This window comes from Pan troglodytes, chromosome 19 (genome assembly GCF_028858775.2).
Source record: "Pan troglodytes isolate AG18354 chromosome 19, NHGRI_mPanTro3-v2.0_pri, whole genome shotgun sequence".
NCBI classification, from domain to species: Eukaryota; Metazoa; Chordata; class Mammalia; order Primates; family Hominidae; genus Pan; species Pan troglodytes.
In genome coordinates, this window is record NC_072417.2 from 22514585 (window position 1) to 22532838 (window position 18254).

General features: G+C 49.2%; 1 protein-coding gene across 3 annotated transcripts in view; it reads left to right on the plus strand.

Annotated features, from left to right (window-relative positions):
- Window positions 1–6484: 6484 nt before the first annotated feature.
- Window positions 6485–18254, plus strand: part of MAP3K14 (mitogen-activated protein kinase kinase kinase 14) — a 53973-nt gene continuing 42203 nt past the window's right edge. For 2 of the 3 annotated variants that reach the window (XR_010152823.1, XM_003315396.6), the window contains exon 1: window positions 6485–6613. The gene's annotated coding sequence lies outside the window, so the exon portion shown is untranslated. Of the gene's footprint in view, window positions 6614–11129; window positions 11283–18254 lie in introns of all 3 variants that reach the window. The other variant, XM_009431967.4, reaches the window with a different exon arrangement.

Genomic DNA, 18254 nt, shown 5'->3' on the forward strand with positions numbered 1-18254 from the left:
AAAAAAAAAAAAAGAATGGGAGAGGGAAACAGACAAAAAACACAGTATCTCAGAAACCCCGGAAAGAGGATTGGCCAAAAAAAATGCTCGTGATTGCTGTGAATACTTTCCCCTTTTTAACTGCCTTCATCTTTTAGGTTGCAGCTGAGTCCCTTCAGGAAGCCTTCTCTGAGCCTCTTCCACTAAGTTAGTCCCCCTTTATCCTCTCCCATCCCATACCTGCGCTGGTCCCAGGCTGTGTGCTCCCCCATCCAGCCCTCACCTGCTCTGCTCTGCATTGCAAGTGACTGACCCCTCTAGGCTCCCAGGCCAGTAAGAGGCTCTGGCAGGAAACCCAAAGGTAGAAGGAAAGGAGAATCCAGGGATTTCTCCCCATCCCTCTCAGTCTTAGTGGTATCTGTGGAAGTGGTTGTGTCTTCTCTATGGTTTCAACTTCTTCCAAGTGACCCCAGTCCCAGCCTTTGATTACACTGCCCCAGTCCAGTCCCTCCAACCCAGGGGTCGCAGCTGGATTCCTGGTTACTTCCCCCATTGTCTGAAGAACTTCTCCATCCTTTCATCCCCTATGTAACCAATTTCCTGCATTCAATTCTATGTTTATTCTGTTTAAAAACTCAGAGGCCAGGCGAGGTGGCTCACACCTATAATCCCAGCACTTCGGGAGGCCGAGGTGGGTGGATCACCTGAGGTCAAGAGTTCAAGACCAGCCTGGCCAACATGGTGAAACCCCGTCTCTACTAAAAATACAAAAGAATTAGCCGAGTGTGGTGGCAGGCGCCTGTAATCCCAGCTACTCAGGAGGCTGAGACAGGAGAATTGCTTGAACCCGGGAGGTGGAGGTTGCAGTGAGTCAAGATCATGCCACTGCACTCCAGCGTGGGTGACAGAGTGCATCTCAAAATAAATCTCAAAATAAATAAATAAATAAAACAAAAATAAAAATTCAGAATGAGGCTGGGCTTAGAGGCTCATGCCTGTAATCCCAGTGCTTTGGGAGGCCAAGACGGGAGAATCGTTTGAGGCCAGGAGATCAAGATCAGCCTGGGCAACACAGGGAGACCCCTACCTCTATCAAAATTAAAAAAAAAAACAAACCCTCAAAATGGGTCCTGTTTTCCTGGCTGGATCCTACCTGACATGATACAGTCTCCCCATCTTCTTGCCACACTTGCAGTGGCTTAAGTCCTCATCTGTTGCTACCTGTTCAAGGAAGCTCCCTAAGGGCAGGGATTGGTCTGGAGGTTCCATGCTTCCTACCCAGAGCCTGACACAGAGGAGCTCAGTGCATCACATTTGTGGCTGGCTGCAGATAAGAAACTGAGACAAGGTCATCTACTAGGAGGCAGTTCATGGAGAGAAGGGCTGGTGAGCAGAAACCAGGCTGTAAGGAGCCCACTTGAGTGGGAGATGAAGCAGACTTTCAAGAAGTTTGGGAGTGAAGGGGGAAAGAAGGCTGGGCTAACAGTGCAGGGGAAAGCCAGAACTAGCAAGGTTTTGTTTGTTTGTTGTTTTTAGGGTGTCCTCGGCTTGACCTCATTTGTAGGTTGAAAGGAAGAAGCGAAAGGAGGGAGATATTGAAGGGCAGGAGATGCTGGGACATTGGGAGTGGAATGACAGGACCTATGCGATCTCTTAGGAAGATTCAATTCACCAGAAGGCTTGAGGATAGTGTGGAGAGGAGACTAGAGGTAAGCAGGTGAGTCTGGAGGGGAAAATCTCCAAATCAGGAAATGAGAAGAATTTGTGTCAAGCCAGGGCACCCTAAGAAGGCTCCACAGTTGGGAGAGGAGGCTAGATCTCTGGAAGGTATGCCCAGGACCTGTTCTTGTAAGGTCATCTTTGCCCAGTACCCTCCAGAGACCCCTACCAGCCCTCACCTCCATTCTTTGCTGAAATTGGCACTCCTCTCCCCCTCACCCACATCGCCATGGCCCCTCCTCTTCTACAGCAGCTCTGTGGTTTGTGGTGCCCCCTGCCATCTCCCTATGTGGGGTTGGTTTGGTGGGCAGCAGGCACAGGCCAGAACCAGCACACAGTGGTGTGCCAGCAGGTGTTTAACAACCAACTCAGGATGGGTAGCCCTGATTTATACTGTTTGCCAACTTCCATGGTATAAATACTCCCAACATGTCCAATTTCAAGCTACCAATATGAGATCACTGATCACAAAATAGCTAGAGAGAATGGATCACACTTTGCCTGCATCCATTTATCCATTTCCCCTCCTGCCTCCCTGGCCTCTCCATAGACCTCAGCTAACAGCAGCAGTAGGGCAAGGTCCAAGCTGGGGAGGGCAGCAACAGCACTGTGGCTGCAACTTCAGGCAGTCCCGACAGGGAAAGGAAAACTGCTCTCCTCCAGGAACATCCACCCTACAGTCCCCAGTCATCTCTTATCTCAGCCTCACATCTGAATTCTCAAGTGTAACTTCAGAATCTCACAGTAATTTGGGGCCTGAAATCCACAGACATTCAGATGACTCATCAGCCACTTTCTCACTGGACATGGCTCAGCACCATAAACCATGCTGACTAAGGCAATAAAAACCAGAATATAATTTCCTTTCTTCCAAGGCAAACAGAAAAGGAAAAATGATCCAAGGATAGCATTCCTTCACTGATTTACTCACTCTTCAGCACTCTCCTAGAGAACTGATGGGCAATTGGCTCCCTGAAGCCTGAAGTCTCTCTGCAGAGTCCGGCATGCCGGAGGGCAGGGGCTCTGAAGTCAGACATGGTTTGAATCCTGGGTCTCCTGTTACAGCAAAGTGACACTGGGAAAGTTACTTCTGTCTGAGCTTCAGTTTGCTCATCAGTGAAATGGGGACAGTAATACTACCTATTCAATGGGGTCAGACTGTAGGGGTTTTCAACCGGGGGCAATTTTGCTTCCTTGGTGACATCTAGCAATGTCCAGAGACATTTATTGTCACATTGGGTGGATGAGGGAGTGCTATAGGTATGTAGTAGACAGAGGCCAGGAAAGCTTTTAAACATCCTGCAATGCACAAGACAGCCCTGATGTGGTTTGGCTGTGGCCCCACCCAAATCTCACATTGAGGCCAGGCGCAGTGGCTCATGCCTATAATTCCAGCACTTTGGGAGGTTGAGGTGGGTGGATCACTTGAGTTCAAGACCTGCCTGGCTGACGTAGCAAAACCCCATCTCTACTAAAAATATAAAAATTAGCCGGGCATGGTGGTGCGCACCTATAGTCCCAGCTACTCAGGAGGCTGAGGCACGAGAATCACTTGAACCCAAGAGGAGGAGGATGCAGTGAGCTGAGGTCGCGCCACTGCACTCCAGCCTGGGTGACACAGGGAGACTCCATCTCAAAAAAGAAAAAAAAAAATCTCATCTTGTAGCTCCCACAATTCCGTGTTGTGCAAGGGACCCAGTGGGAGATAATTGAATCACTGGAGCAGTTTCTCCCATACTGTTCTCATGGTAGTGCGTAAGTCTCATGAAATCTGATGTTTTTGTAAGGGGTTTCCCCTTTCGCTTGGCTCTCATCATTCTCTCTTGTCTGCTGTCATGTAAGACATGCCTTTTGCCTTTTGCCTTCTGCCATGATTGTGAGGCCTCCCCAGCCACATGGAACTGTGACTCCATTACACCTCTTTCCTTTATAAATTACCCCGTCTCAGCTATGTCTTTATCAGCAGCGTGAAAACAGGCGAATACAAGCCCTGTCCCCCAACAATGAATTATCCAACCCCAAATGTCTATAGTGCCAGGCTGAGAAACCCTGGCCTAGAGGGAACATTCAGTGAGGTTATGCACATGAAGTACTCTAAGTCTGTCTGGCTTACTTTTTGTAAAGTATCAGAAAACAAGCTGCGATTCTTTCGGAATAGCACAGTCTTACTCTATTTCCAGACCTGAAATGGATGGGATGTGAAAACCCTTGAGTACTGAGAACCTAGTTCACTGCTCCAGGTGTGAGTCATCCTGTAAATGTCAATTTCTTGTATTTAAAGCAGAGCTGAGGCTGCACAAGTGACTCAAGGCCAGAAGCTTTCCCAGGTTGTCTCGACTTAAGCTTGGAGGAAGTAATCTCGTCCCGAAGCTCTCCTTCCAGAGGGTGCAAGCATTTCAAGACTCAGAGACACCACACTGCTCACTCTGGGTAGGTGTATTGTTTCTCACCTCACCCACACACAGTGGGGCTTGGAAAGACCTCAGAAAAGTAGCTGAAACGGAGAGGCCTTGCTTATCCCGAATATCTTCCTTACCAGTGTTTAGTGGTTTGCTCCTCCCCTGCAACCTGATGTGACATTCCTTCTCCAGAGTTACAGTTTTGAGTCAACACAGTTCACTGTCTCTGATTAATACACATTAGTGTTCAGGGACGGACTTAAAGACAGATCATCTTGATGGGGTAGGTGGGAGTGTACAGGGGACCCAGGACCAGAGGTGTCAAGGGAACCTGGGCAAAGTACAGAGACACTGGGTGTTTTAAAGAAGGAATAGTGAAAGAGAGAGAAGGCAAAGGCAAGCCAGGGAGCGTCTGCAGACTCTGGAGGTGTGCCCACATCTTTCCTGAGAAGTGGTGTGCCCAGAGGCAAACAGGTGGTGGGAGAGGCAATAAGGGCATCCAAGATTGCCGATACCAACCTGTACATCTGGCCAAGCTCTGCCTCTCCCTGAGTCACTGAAATGCAAAACCCTAGGGGTGGAAAGAGATTTGGGGGCCACCAGTCCAGCTTCTTTCTTGTCTGCCATCTCCCAGCTAGTCAGTGGCAGAGCCAGGGTGGGCGCCAGAGACTGTTTGGCTCTAAAGCACGGACTCTACGGGGGAGCCACAACCTCAAATGCTCCAGGGGCCAGACAGGTGACATAAGGTTAGATGGTTGGGTGGCGGGAACTGTAAGGAACCGCAGGCTCTGCTCTAAGGCATTCAAATTCAAATTTAAAAAAATATTGGGCCAGCCAAACAAAGCATATTTCTGGCCTGGGTGAGTGAATGAGGCCCTCAGGTTGTGAGTTTTTGACCACTGCCTAAATAAATGGTCTTCCCTATTCCCCAGCAGAGATGACTGTTTGGCACAGATATCCAGAAAGAAGAGTTCAGCTTCGGACTGTCTGCAAAGTAGTCTCAAGCAGATGGTGGTCTTTGCTCAAACACTTTCAGAGATGGGGTGTTCCTTACTTTTCAAGACAGCCTTGGGTGGGGCCTGCCTATCCCCGGACTAGAGCCACTCACCACACCTACCATGGACCCTTCATGGAAGTGGGATGCCCAGGGTAGGAGTACATCTTTTATTTTGCAATAAAAAAAAAAAGTTTGGATTCTTTTTTTAAAGGACTGCCTCACTCTGTTACCCAGGCTGGAGTGCAGTGGCACGATCATGGCTCACTGTAACCTCAGACTCTCAGCCTCCCCTCTAGCTGGGACTGCAAGTGCAAACTACCACGCCTGGCTATTCTTTTATTTTTTTGCAGGGACGAGGTCCTTGCTATATTGCCTAGGATGTTCTCCAACTCCTGGCCTCAAGCGATCCTCCTGCCTTTGCCTCCCAAAAGCGCTGGGATTACAGGAGTGAGCCACCGTGCCTGGGCTGGAATTTATTACAAATAAAATACAAGCTCAGTGTGGAAACACTAGATAATACAGAGGGGCAAAAGTTAGAAACAATTTCTATACCTTCCCTACTCCCCACCCCCGACCCCCATTCAGAAAGAAGCACTGTTGACACTTCAATGCATATTCTGAACTCCAGGTCCTTTCTTTGCATACATCAAGCTCTCATCCTCTTGCCGGCTCTGTGGTCTGCAAACCCAGAGAGCAGATGCTTTGCTCAGCGCTCGTACCACGCCACGCACCCACATGCTCTCTTTGTACCTGGGTTTCAACCCACAGGTCGGGCCCCTGTAAGCCCTTGGCTCCCCAAGCTTCTCGAGGGCAGGCACTGTAACCTTCTTTACTCATTCCAGGGATTCTACAGGACCAGGCACACGGTAAGAGCTCAATAAAAACGTCTCTACCCCCACCACCTCCCGCCTCAGCCGCCACCGCTTGGCAGCAGAGAGGAAGCGGAACGCGCGCGACCCACGAGGGAGAGCGCCTCGCTGTCTCCAAGGTAACCGAAGTCAGTGGCAGGGAGTGCCCACGCATGCGCACACTCGCCCTTCCTTCCCGTAACCTCGAGAACGCAGCCGGTAAGACTGCCAGAAGCCGAGGGCGCATGTGTGGTTCCACCAACACCCTAGTCGCCTCCGCCTTCTGTCAGTCCGCCCGCCCAGCGATCTCCCTTCTACAAACATCGTCCGGAAATAGTGCCCATTTCTGGAAACCAGGCCTCGTTAACCAATCGTTGCTAGGGAGCGGGAAGACGGGCTTGCCGGGACGACCGTCTCATTGGCTGGCCTAGGGGAGTGGGCGGGGCCACGGGTCGCGGTGCGGCCAAAGAAAGGAGGCGCGAAGCGAGGCAAAGTTACAGCCTCCGGGGGAGGCGTGGCCCCGGGGGCGGCCGAGAAGGCGAGGGGGCGGAGCCCGGGACCGGGGCGGGGCGACCACGGGCCGGGAGCTCAGCGGTCGGCGGCCGGCGGCGGGAGATCGCGGGCGAGCGGAGCGCAACACTCGCTTGGTTGGGGAGATCGGCGCTTGGCCGGTAGGTGACGGGGCGGGACCCTGGGGCCCGGTGCGAGGCGACCAGGGAGCGGCTGGGATGGATCGCCTCTCAGCCCCGGGCTGGGCTGCGGCCTGGCCCCTCGCCCCGGAGCAGTGGGGTCGGCGGCCAGGCCAGCGCAGTCCGACGTACCCCGTCCAACCCACTCGCGGCGGTCCGCGGGCGCGCCCTCGCACGCGCTGCCGGCGCCGCGCTCGCCCCGGGCCTCCAGGCCGCGCACTCCTGCCGGCCACACGCTGGCTCCGAGCGCGCGCAGGGGCCCCCTGCTTCCCCTTCACTAGTGTCCCGCGCCGCCGCCAGGCCCGCCCGCCTGCTCTGCGCCCCAGTGCCCCCAGGATGGAGCTCGCCTGGCGCGGGGCGGACGTGTCTCCTGCAGGAGTGCGCCCTGGCATCTGCCCTGGCGTGAAACCCTCCTGGCCTTTCATGGGAAGTTCTCAGGTCAAACCTCAAGGCGGGGAGCAGGAGCTAAGCCTGTCCTCAGCATGCAGCGGGGCAGTGCTGGCCGCCCGCAGCATCCTCTCTCCGCTCTCGGACCCCAGTCCTCCTCTGTAATTCTTTTGGGCTCTCCAACTCGGGACTTTATCTGTCGGTTCAAATATAACATTCCCATCTTGGAAACCCATCGTGGCCCTGGCATCTTGCAGCCACTGGGCACCAGGCAGAGAGGGGCCACTTGTACGTACGTTTCCCACCTGCCCGGGAGCCTCCTTAGTGCTGGGTAGCTTCAGAAAAAGTGTTTCCTTCCTAGTCGAGGTTAAAAAGTTGCTCTCGGCCCTAAAGGGTGGACTGGAGGTATGAATGAGGGAGAGGATAAGTGGTGAAAAGGTACATACATCAGCAAAGTAAATGGTAAAACTACTTTTGATCGCTGGAGACAATGAACACCAATGACTTAATTAAGGACTTTAAAAGCACATGAAATTAAATGATTAGAGTGAGGTCATGATATAAAATAGGAGTCTGGAGTTTATTCCAAGAAAAATGTTGGAAACCCCTTGACTAGAAACATGGTCTTTCTGAAAGATTAGAAGGAGACAGTATCTTAACATTAGTGATGTGTTTTTTGCTTAGTGTCTTCATACCTGTGAGCTCCGTTTTCCTTCAGATAGCTGTGTGGTAAGACAGATTGTAGTGTCTTGTTTTATGGGCGAGGCACCTGAGGCAGGTGTGTATGAGGGAGTGGGGGTGGTATATATCTTGCCTGATGCCTCATAGCTGGGACTAAGGATGGGTCTTCCCCAGAATCCTAGATCAGGACCACATTATAGAATTGAGATGCAGAAAGCAGGGAGAAGTTTTTGGTGTGGTTTTTATGCTCTTAATGTGAGAGGACACTTAAAAAGTGCTTGCCTTACTTTGGTTGTGTTTGGATTTACTCTTGGTGTTTTTTAAGTGATATCAATCAGTTTCTTTGGAGCGATGCCAGACCTCTGAATTTTTCAGACACCTTTCGGACATCCTTATTTATTTTGAAGGGTGTGGAGAACTTCTCAGAAGATCTCAAAATAAAAGTAATCGTCTCTGACTCTAATTTTAGAGATAAGTACCCAGGTATATGTACCAGCTCTTTGTGAAATCAGACAGCAAGACGCTGCCAAGCTTCAGGCCATCTTCTGAGTGTTTTCTGATTATAAGAAGCAGTTCTGAAGGGGGTTTTTTGTCATTGGTATTGTCTGTTAAGAGTTTGTGGGAGCGGCACCACAGAGACCCTGCCAAATCAGTCTCCCTCTATTAAACAAAAATGTCTGGTTGGGCTGTTTCGCCTCAACAGATGAAGGTTTGGTTCCTCATTTTGGTTCTCCTGTTGAACACTGACTCCTTTGTGATCTGCCTGGAATATGTGTATATCATTTACTGCTGAGAAGATGGCTTGCGCTGATTGGTTGTCCAGCCCTCAGCAACTGTTGTGATTTTTTTTTTTTTTTTTTTCTGGTGATTGATAACAGTTCATCCCTGGCTAGGGTCTGGTGAGAGATCTGCGGAGATGTGAAAGAGATGAAAGCTTTATCCAGGGTTGTTTTCTTCATTGTTGGCACCCTCTGAACAGTGTTGTATCACTTTGGCCTGTGAAGGCACTTTTAACTTCCTATTTTTTTTCCTGTCTCAATGGACAGCACATGGGCTTTCCTAACAAGCCTGCCTGCCTCGATGAAGAGCTGACAGATTCATATTGGTTGGTTTGACAGATGTTCTTTCTGGGGGGAAAGTTCAGAAATCTTAAAAGCAAAGTCAGTCCTAAGTAAAAAGTCTAAGTCAGCCCGATACGCATAAAGGCAGCGTACTTCTAATGATGGCTTCCATCATCTCAAGGTTGTTTTTTTTTTTTTTTCCTGGCAAAAGGTTAAAATGCAACTAAAATTCTGCTTTCGTGATTAATAAGTCACTACCACAGTTGTGTCTGATGCTTCCTGTTTGCCCCATTTTAGTATTTCAGTTAAACTGGAAACATCTGAGCATTATGGGCACTATTGATGGCACCAGTGTGAAATTGGTGGGCCGGGGACAATTCCATGTCAGTGGATTTAGGGAGCTCTAAGGATGTCAGCCCCTCTGGTCTCCACACACCAGGATTCCCTAGTAAGGGAACAGAATGGGGCTGAGCATCTGCAAGAGCTGGGTGGGCATTCAAAGTGATGCATGTGTGAAGGTTTTGCATTTACTCGGTGATGCTGGCTAAAATGCTGAAAGTAGTAGCCCAGAAAGGGAAGGCCAGACGTAGGGCAAATTGTAGGGGAGCATTTCTGTTGAGCTGAGCAGGACATTGAAGTATGAGATTTTTTTGTTCTGGGCTTATGACTGCCTGAATGACAATGCAGAAAAAGTCATTTTTCTTCAGTGGCCGGTGTGCTCTTTGTATTCTAGTTTAAAGGAGCCTCTTCCCTTCTTGCTTTTCTACATGTCTTAATCCCTCAGCTCCCTGATAGAAATCCCTTGAAATTATGTGGCATCAAGAATAATTTTATGGCCAGTCTTTGTATTTTCACACAATACTCATGTGAAGAAGGGCAGGGACAAAGATCAGAAAAGTGAAGCCTCATAAGGAGAAACAGACAGGATTGCTCAGAATCTAAACCCCCTTTTCTTGATATCTAGGTCACTGCTTTTTCTACTAACTTGCTCATGAAACGATAAGGATTTTCTTCCCCCAAACATGTCAATTTTGAATATAACGAAACCAGGGTAGCAGCTTTATTTATTGTACCAATCAATTATTAATTGATATTGATTGTTAATAAAAGGCCAAAAGATGAATAGCCTGCTGCCTGGACAGATGTGCTTGTGCCCATTTTCCAGATGTAGAAACAAAGGCAGAGAGCCCGTGATTTGTCCAGAGCAACAGAACAAGTCCTTGGTGTCTCCGTGTCACATGTGGTGGCTGAGGCTGTCAGGTCAGAGAGACCTGGGTCAGGTCGAGGTCTGCCACGGCCTGCCTGTGTGCCCGCAAGCAAATCACTTCACTTCTCTAATCATCAGGTGCCTCATCTGTGAATGGGATCAGAAATACTTCATGGGGCTGTTTTGAGTAGAAAATGAGAGGAGATATGTAAAGTGCTGAGCCCAGTGCCCAGCACAGAACATAGAGGCTGTAACTGTTGTTGTTGTTGTTGTTCTTGTTGATGGTGTTTGGTGGTGGTAGTAATAATAGTAGTAGTAGTAGTAGTAATAGTAGCAGTAGTAGTTGCCAATTACTGCATTGTGACTAAACCTGTTTTCTGTAAGATGATGTCAAGAAGGGTCAGACTGCCTGACAGGCCAGTCATTTTCTCAGTAGGACCTTTAGGGGGACAGTTCTTCAGTCTAAAAGCTTCAGCTCTCGGGTTCTCCCTGTCTTACACTATATACTGCCCTCACCATACTCCAAATGAGGCTACAAAGGTCCAGGCTCTGCCCAGTTGACAATCCTAACTCTGAGCTGGAGACACAGCTAGGCCTGTCTAGGGGCTTCCTGTGTCCCACATGTGATCAAGTAGGTTCCTGCATTAATCCTGGAGGTGAGGAAAGGGAAAATACTGTATGGCATGTAGATCAGCAAGGACTTGTTCTTTGGGGGAACAGGAGGGAACATTTGGTTCTGTGGGATGAGGTTCCCACTACCACATGGCATCCCCAGCTCACCACCCTTTCCCCCTCATAAAGATGTCTTTGTCAGCTTCTCTCTGAGACTCTGTCTGGGGGCCCAGGATCTGCAGTCAAGGACTTGCAGATTTCCCTTTAAATCTCACAAGAAGCCTGGAATGGTGACGTGTGTTTCTTTAGTCCCAGCTACTTGAGAGGCTGAGGCGGGAGGATCACTTGAGCCCAGGAGGTCAAGTAGCTATGGGCAACATAGCGAGACCCCATCTCTTGAAAGAAAAACGTTTGTTTTAATCTCACAAGGGAAAAAAAAAGTTTCATATTATATTTTAAAGTCTTTTTTCACCTTAATACAAAACAAAAATATAGGCTCTCACCAGGCTACTGTTCCCTTTAAATAACATTTTGTTTTCTCTTGGGGAAGCTGACTTGATGGCCGAAGAGTCATTTCTAAAGTGAAGCTAGTTTTTAGAAAAAATAGATCACCGGATGTCAAGCCTCATGTGGAGCTCGGTTCAGATGAAAATGAAACCAGCAGGCCTGGCGTGGCAGCTCTGCACTTGACTTCAGGCTGGAGGTGAGAGGCAGAGTGTGCCTGGACCTTGCTCCATAACTGGTTGGCCCCACAGAGTGCATTTGATAGGTGCCTTAGTCATTTTCCAAGCAGCTTTGCTTAGGTGAGCAGAGCACTTTCTCTGGAAGGTGAGTCACCCATGCAGGGGTGTAGGTGACAGGCGATTTATTCCCCAGCACAGTTGCAGAGAAAGTCCTCAGCAGACCTTCGTGAGGAGCCCTCTGCCACAAATCAGCCTCATCCCAGCCCCAGGGCTATGGAGGCAGGGGGCAGGAGGTAAACAGGAGGCTTCTGGGGCCAGTGGGCTGACAGCGGAGGGGGGATCGTGGACGGGGCACAGAGCCCAGATCAGCAGTGTCACTGACTCCTAAGTCCAGCCACCCTGAGGGTGGAAAATGGCCTGCTTCCAGTGACAGTCAGCAAAGAAGCAGGAGGGGAGCTTTGGCCCTGGGGAGCTGGGAAATCCCTTGGCAGAGAGCAGAGAGACAGGCCCTATTTTGGTGTGAAAAACCTTTTAGGAACGCTTTTCCACCTGCCTCCTTTTCAGCCACCTGAGTTGGAGGCTCTGCAGAGCTCCAGCGATTGTAAAGGCTAGATTAAACCCTGGATTTCAGAAAGCTTTAGGAATCCCAAGCCTGCCACCATCTCAGTTGTCTACACTTCTAGGACCAGGATTTGTACCGAGAAAGAAGCAGCAGGGGGTACTCCTGAGCCATCCCTCCCTCCCAGGTTCTGGTTACTACAGCTTCTCCTGACGCTCTTTCTGCTAAAGCCACTATCAGGTGTCCATTAACGCAGAGATTTTCTTCAGACACTGTTCTGGACTAGTGCAGTTGGTGTTGAACTTGACCGATTATGGTCAGGGACATCTATAAGCAATGTCCAGGACCAACTACAAGGAGGGCTTGACTTTAATGAAGCTGCAGCTCTTGCAAATAATCTCATTCCCTGTCTCTGGCAGACTACCAACCCAGCCCCTGTACCCATACCCCATCAATCTGGACCAACCAGTAGTCACCTCCTGCTGGCATGGCTAAATAACCTTAACCTCACTGTCCAGAAAGAGCTGTTAGGATTATAGCCTGGACATGATCATTCACATTTTTTGCAGTGAGAAAATGCAGAAGAGAAAATGGTGGCCCAAGAAAGCCAAGTGGGTTGCCCAAGGCCACACAGCTAGTTAATGGCAGAGCCTGAACTATAAAACCCAGACTCTTCACTGTACTCTGCTGCCAGGGAATGAAGGAACTAATCCTGAAGCAGGATTTTTTTTTTTAAACTAGCTTCTCCTTTTATTCCCCTACCCCAACCCTATCACTCTCAGCCTTTCTGCAAGCTCTGCCAGGCCTGGGAAGGGTGGAGCCACAGCAGCTGCTGCCCTGGGTCTAAGAAAAAGTAAACAGAAAGCTATTTGTTGGACGCTGTCTTATACCATGAGGTTCATGTAATCAAAAGGAGGTCAAGGTTGATAAGAAAATACAATTACCAGGAAGTCTCAAAGGTTGCCCACACCTTTAGGGCACTTTCCTACCTAGCCAAGCAGTATCTCACCTAGAGTGGGTATTTAGTAACTTTCAATGATTGATTACAGGGGTCCAAACCCACAGTGCACGAAGCTCTTCTGCATCTTTCTTCTGTGCAGGAGGTGCATGCATACTCTGGGTGTTATCCTAGCTGATCTGCCTGGCTCCTCTCAGTGAGAGGCTCTTCCTTGTGGGTGAAGCATGATGTCATGATGTCATATCTGGATGGTGGCCCCTGTAAGTGCAAAGAATTATTGTAGCCAAAATCTACCACCCACCTTCTACTGACCTTAAAGTTTCCTTTTACTGGGCCAGAATTAAAAGGTAGGTGTTTCTGGTCCATACTAGGGATAGCCAGGAGGGTTGGGAGGAAAAGGAGGCTTAGCCAGCCTCCAATGAGGATGTGGTTGCCAGTTAAGATTATAAATGGAGGCTGGGCACGGTGGCTCGTGCCTGTAATCCCAGTGCTTTGGGAGGCTGAGGCGGGCGGATCACAAGGTCAAGAGATTGAGACCATCCTGGCCAACATGGTGAAACCCCATCTCTACTAAAAATACAAAAAAGTTAGCTGGGCATGGTGGCACATGCTTGTAATCCCAGCTACTCGGGAGGCTGGGGTAGGAGAATCACTTGAACCTGGGAGGTGGAGGTTGCTGTGAGCCAAGATCCACCATTGCACTCCAGCCTGGGCGACAAGAGCGAAACTCCGTCTCAAAAAAAAAAAAAAAAAAAAAAAGATGGACTCCTTTGGCCAAGGGAGTTGATTGGACCCACCAGACTCCTTGAGTCCTGCCCAACAGTCTCCACTGGCAGATGCTGTGCCTGGAGAGGCAGGAATAGCTTTGTATAGATCAATGTGAAGGACAGAGTCCTGCACCACCTCCCTCTAGCATGTATTAGATACTTGCAAATATATGCAAATCCAAGCCCAGACGGGTGTTGTCCAGTTCAGAAGGGTTATCTTCTCAAGCAATTAGAAGTAATTGGGTCTCTAGGTCAGCATTTAGGAAAGGGGATGGCAGGAGCAGCTCCACAGCCATCTTTCAGGACACCTGCTTGCTGGGGTGCAGTTAGAATACAGCCACCAAGTTGTGACTCCCTCCCTTCCAGCCTGCCAGGTGATTGGACAGTGTGGACATGTGTCCCTGTCCAGCCAGGCTCTCAGAGCCTGTGGCATTCATTTATTCCTCAGAAGTGTGTCTGTCCTTTCACTCAGGAACATTTGCCAAGTGTGTCAAATGGGCCATGTCTGCTAGGTGCTAGAAAACCAAACACAATTGAGGCACCGCCCTGGAGGACCTCACCAAGACAGGGGTAAGCTGGGCACGAAGGCAGACACCTCACAGGTCAACCCCGGTGCTGGTCGGGAGCCATGACTATAGGAGCTGGAGGGAGCGAGGAGGCCACCATGCGCAGCCCAGTGGCCCTCCTTTTCCAGCCTGAGCCAGCACTGTCAGGCGTAGAGCGTCTCGGATTCTGCAGGTGCCTGGGTGGGAACACCTTGGTATTTCTCTCACCCTGGGGTCTTGTACCACTTGTCAGCTTGGAGCGGGAGCTTGGTAACAATTGGGCAACTTCAGCACTCTGGGGGAAAGAAGTGCATTTTCAGAAGCGTAGGGACAGTCAGGAGAAATTTGCTCAAATGTTGCTTGGGCACAGTGGCTCATGCCTGTAATCCCAATGACTTGGGAGGCTAAGGCAGGAGGATTGCCTTTTAGGCCAAGAACTGGAGACCAGCCTGGACAACATAGTGAGATCCACCTCCAAAAAAAATTTTTTTTAAACTAGCTGGGCATTGCCAGGCACAGTGGCTCACACCTGTAATCCCAGCACTTCAGGAGGCCAAGACAGGCAGACCACTTGAGGCCAGGAGGTCAAGACCAGCCTGGCCAACATGGTGAAACCCGTCTCTACTAAAAATACAAAAATTAGCCAGGTGTGTTGGTGGGCACTTGTAATCCCAGCTACTCGGGAGGCTGAGGCACAAGAATCACTTGAACCTGGGAGGCAGAGTTTGCAATGAGCCATGATCGCACCACTGCACCCCAGCCTGGGCGACAGAGCAAGACTCTGTCAAAAAAAAAAAAAAAAAAGATTAGCTGGGCATGGTGGTGCTTACCTGTAGTCCAGCTACTTCAGAGGCTGAGGTGGGATGATCACTTGAGCTCAGGAGTTCGAGGCTGGAGTAAGCTATGGTTGTACCACTGCATTCCAGCCTGGGTGACAGAACAAGTCCTCCTCTCAAAAAAGAAAATATAGTTCCAAGTAGAATCAGACAGTGAGTAGCCAGCTAATAAACACATAACTGACCACCTCCCACCCCTCCAAGTGGGAATTGGGAGGGCAGTGACCACACTGGCACATCCCATAGGCTTGGTGCCACTAGAGAGTTGTAGGCAGGTAGATCAAGGCAGTGCTTCTAGGTAACTGGGTTCAGCATTCCAAGAAGGCCTTTCAAGGGTTTCAACAGAGAAGGCTCTTGGTCATCCTCATATTCCTGCTGGCCAGCACGGTGCCTGAAACATGGTAGCCACTGGTTAAATATTTGCTGTTGAGTGAAAGTACAAGACTTGAATCCAAACTCCTCTTGCTAAGCCCTGCTGGCCTCGGGGAGGACGAGAGAGCCGTGGGCTGTTTCATGATTTACCCTCTTTTACCAAAGAATCGTGTGAGATCCTCTGAGAATATTCCTCGTCATGCCCCATGTCCCAAGCCCTTTTATACCTTCCCAAGGGAGGACAAGAATATGACCCCTCATTATAAAGGGACCCCTCTGCCACTCATGTCCTCAAGCTGGTTACTTGGTCCAGCTTGTCAAAGAGCATGTGGGGCAGCATCTGAAATGAGGCCAGGGTCAAGGTTGCCCCGCCACAGGGCGGAGCTGGACCTGTGCCTCCTTCCATGCATTGGAAGCCTTCTGTGGAAGCTGAGTTCTTTGGGTTTCTTGTTTATTCTGAAGTTCCTCAAACTAGTTCCTCAATTTCAGAACCAGTCACCAGTGACTACAATGAACTTGAATTCTCCTATACAGGGAGCCTGAGCCTGTCTTTCTTCATCTTTTCTGAACACAGGTAGACGCTGCTTGAAGCCACTCCCACCTCTGAAAACCAGATTTCTAAACCCAGAAAGGAGCGGTGGGTGGTTGTATTTCAGCGAGATTGACCGTAGCCTAGGGAACTTCTTGCTCAGAATCCACCCCGAAAGGTTAAATAAGGAGAGTTGTTTTTCACAACCAAAATGCTGCTTGTAACGATGATCTCAACTTGGCAAGATCACAAAGTACGTTTTGAGTCATCAAAGAAACTGGCTGTGTTTCACATGATTTTAGTGTCAAGGGCAATTATGGCCATCTAATCTTTGGAAATTGGTCATGTTAAGTGGCATACAGGGCAGCCCCCACTTAATCAGAATATTCAGTTACACAAAATACCCTAAGTTGCAGATTTTGATGACACTTGAAATTTTTTTAATTAATTAATTAATTTTTTTTTTAATTTTTTGAGACAGAGTCTCACTCTGTTGCCTAGGTTGGAGTGCAGTGGCACAATCTCGGCTCACTGCAACCTCCACCTCCCGGGTTCAAGCGATTCTTGTGCCTCAGCCTCCCGAGTAGCTGGGATTACAGGCACCCACCACCACACCCAGCTAATTTTTGTATTTTTAATGGAGGCAGCGTTTTGCCATGTTGGCCAGGCTGGTCTCGATCTCACAACCTCAGGCAGTCCGCCCGCCTGGGCCTCCCAATGTGCTAGGATTACAGGTGTGAGCCACCACTCCCGGCCTGAAAAATTTTTTATACAATATACATTAAACATTCCTTGTTGCTTATTGTATAAAATTAAGTACACGTGTGACAGGTTTTTATCTCAATACTACCTTGCCCCACATGTTCTCCTGCATATTGGGTCTTTGTGGATCCATGATGCCCCCTGTGGCATCTTTTCTATTTGCTGTTGGCTCTCCTTGTGCAAAGGATTTGAAGGTTGAATTGAAAATACCATTGTAATACTTCTCTTTTAAAGCTTATAAAATGCCCTGTATCAGGGCCTGGGGGCAAAAGTACTGATGAAATTTATGAAGATAGCAAATGATGCTCGAGTCTTTGTTATAAAAAGAATGGTAAATAGGTTCAAGAAGCCTGCAGCCAGGCTTTGTAAAGTGAATGGCAAATTTGCATTTGTCATAGAATTTCTCCTTGGAATGGGCCTGGCTATGTCAGGCCTGGGTGGGCTGAGGAACACAGGCCCACCACAAGTCCAGCTTGGAGTCTTTCTTCCCTGTTGTCATTTTAAAGTTGCTTTTTCCAGAACATAGGCTGGCTGTAGTTCATGCTTCCTAATTAAGGTGCTTCCTCCCAGGCCAGTCCCTGAATTTCTCACTAACCTTTGACTTGTGACAGCTTCTGTATCTCGGTCCCAATTTTTAAAGCTTAGATCATTTGGGAGTAGAAAGAGTGTCATGGTTAAGAGTATGGGCTTTGACATAAAAGTCTCTTGTGCAAATCCTGCCGCTGCCACTTCACTGCTGCGTGGCCTTGGGCAAATTACTTGGCCTACTGAGGCCCAGTTTCTTCCTCCTTGTAAAGGGATAACATTAGTGCCTTGCTCACAGAGTTGTGAGGATTCAAGAAAAAAATGCATGCATTACCTAATACATGGCAGATAATAATAGCTGTCATTATTATTCATTTGTATGATTACCAACAACCAGCATGTAGTTATGTGTATACAAATAGCAGATTGTTGTAACACTCAAAGATGACCACAGGACAACTAATTTCAGCTTTAGCTGCCAAGGAATTGTGGGTCCCAGTTCATCACGCAGAGCTGAGGCACAGCCAGTGGACACAGAAGCCAGATGGGGTGTGCAGAATGCTCTTCAAAGAACATCTTCGTGGGTTCTTGCCGACCACTCTGTCCCTCTGCTTTCAGGATTGTCCTCCTCCTGCTTTGACCACATCTGTTCCAGACTTTCTGTCTGATGCTAGGGCTGCTGGCTAGAAGCTGTGGGAGGTAGGCTTCAGCGCCTTATAGCAGCAACTTTGAAGCAACTTAACACTTATAGACCATGACTCACATCTGTAATCCCAGCACTTTGGGAGGCTGAGGTGGGCAGATCACTTGAGGCCAGGAGTTCGAGATCAGCCTGGCCAAGATGGCACAATCCCATTTCTACAAAAAATAAATAAATGAAATTAGCCATGCGTGGTGGTGCATGCCTGTAATCCCAACCACTTGGGTGGCTGAGGCATAAGAATCGCTTGAATTCGGGAGGTGGAAGTTGCAGTGAGCCAAGATCACACCACTGCACTCCAGCCTGGGTGACAGCAAGACTCTGTCTCACATAAAAAAAAAAAAAAAAACAACGGCCGGGCGCTGTGGCTCACGCCTGTAATCCCAGCACTTTGGGAGGCCGAGGCAGGTGGATCACGAGGTCAGGAGATCGAGACCAT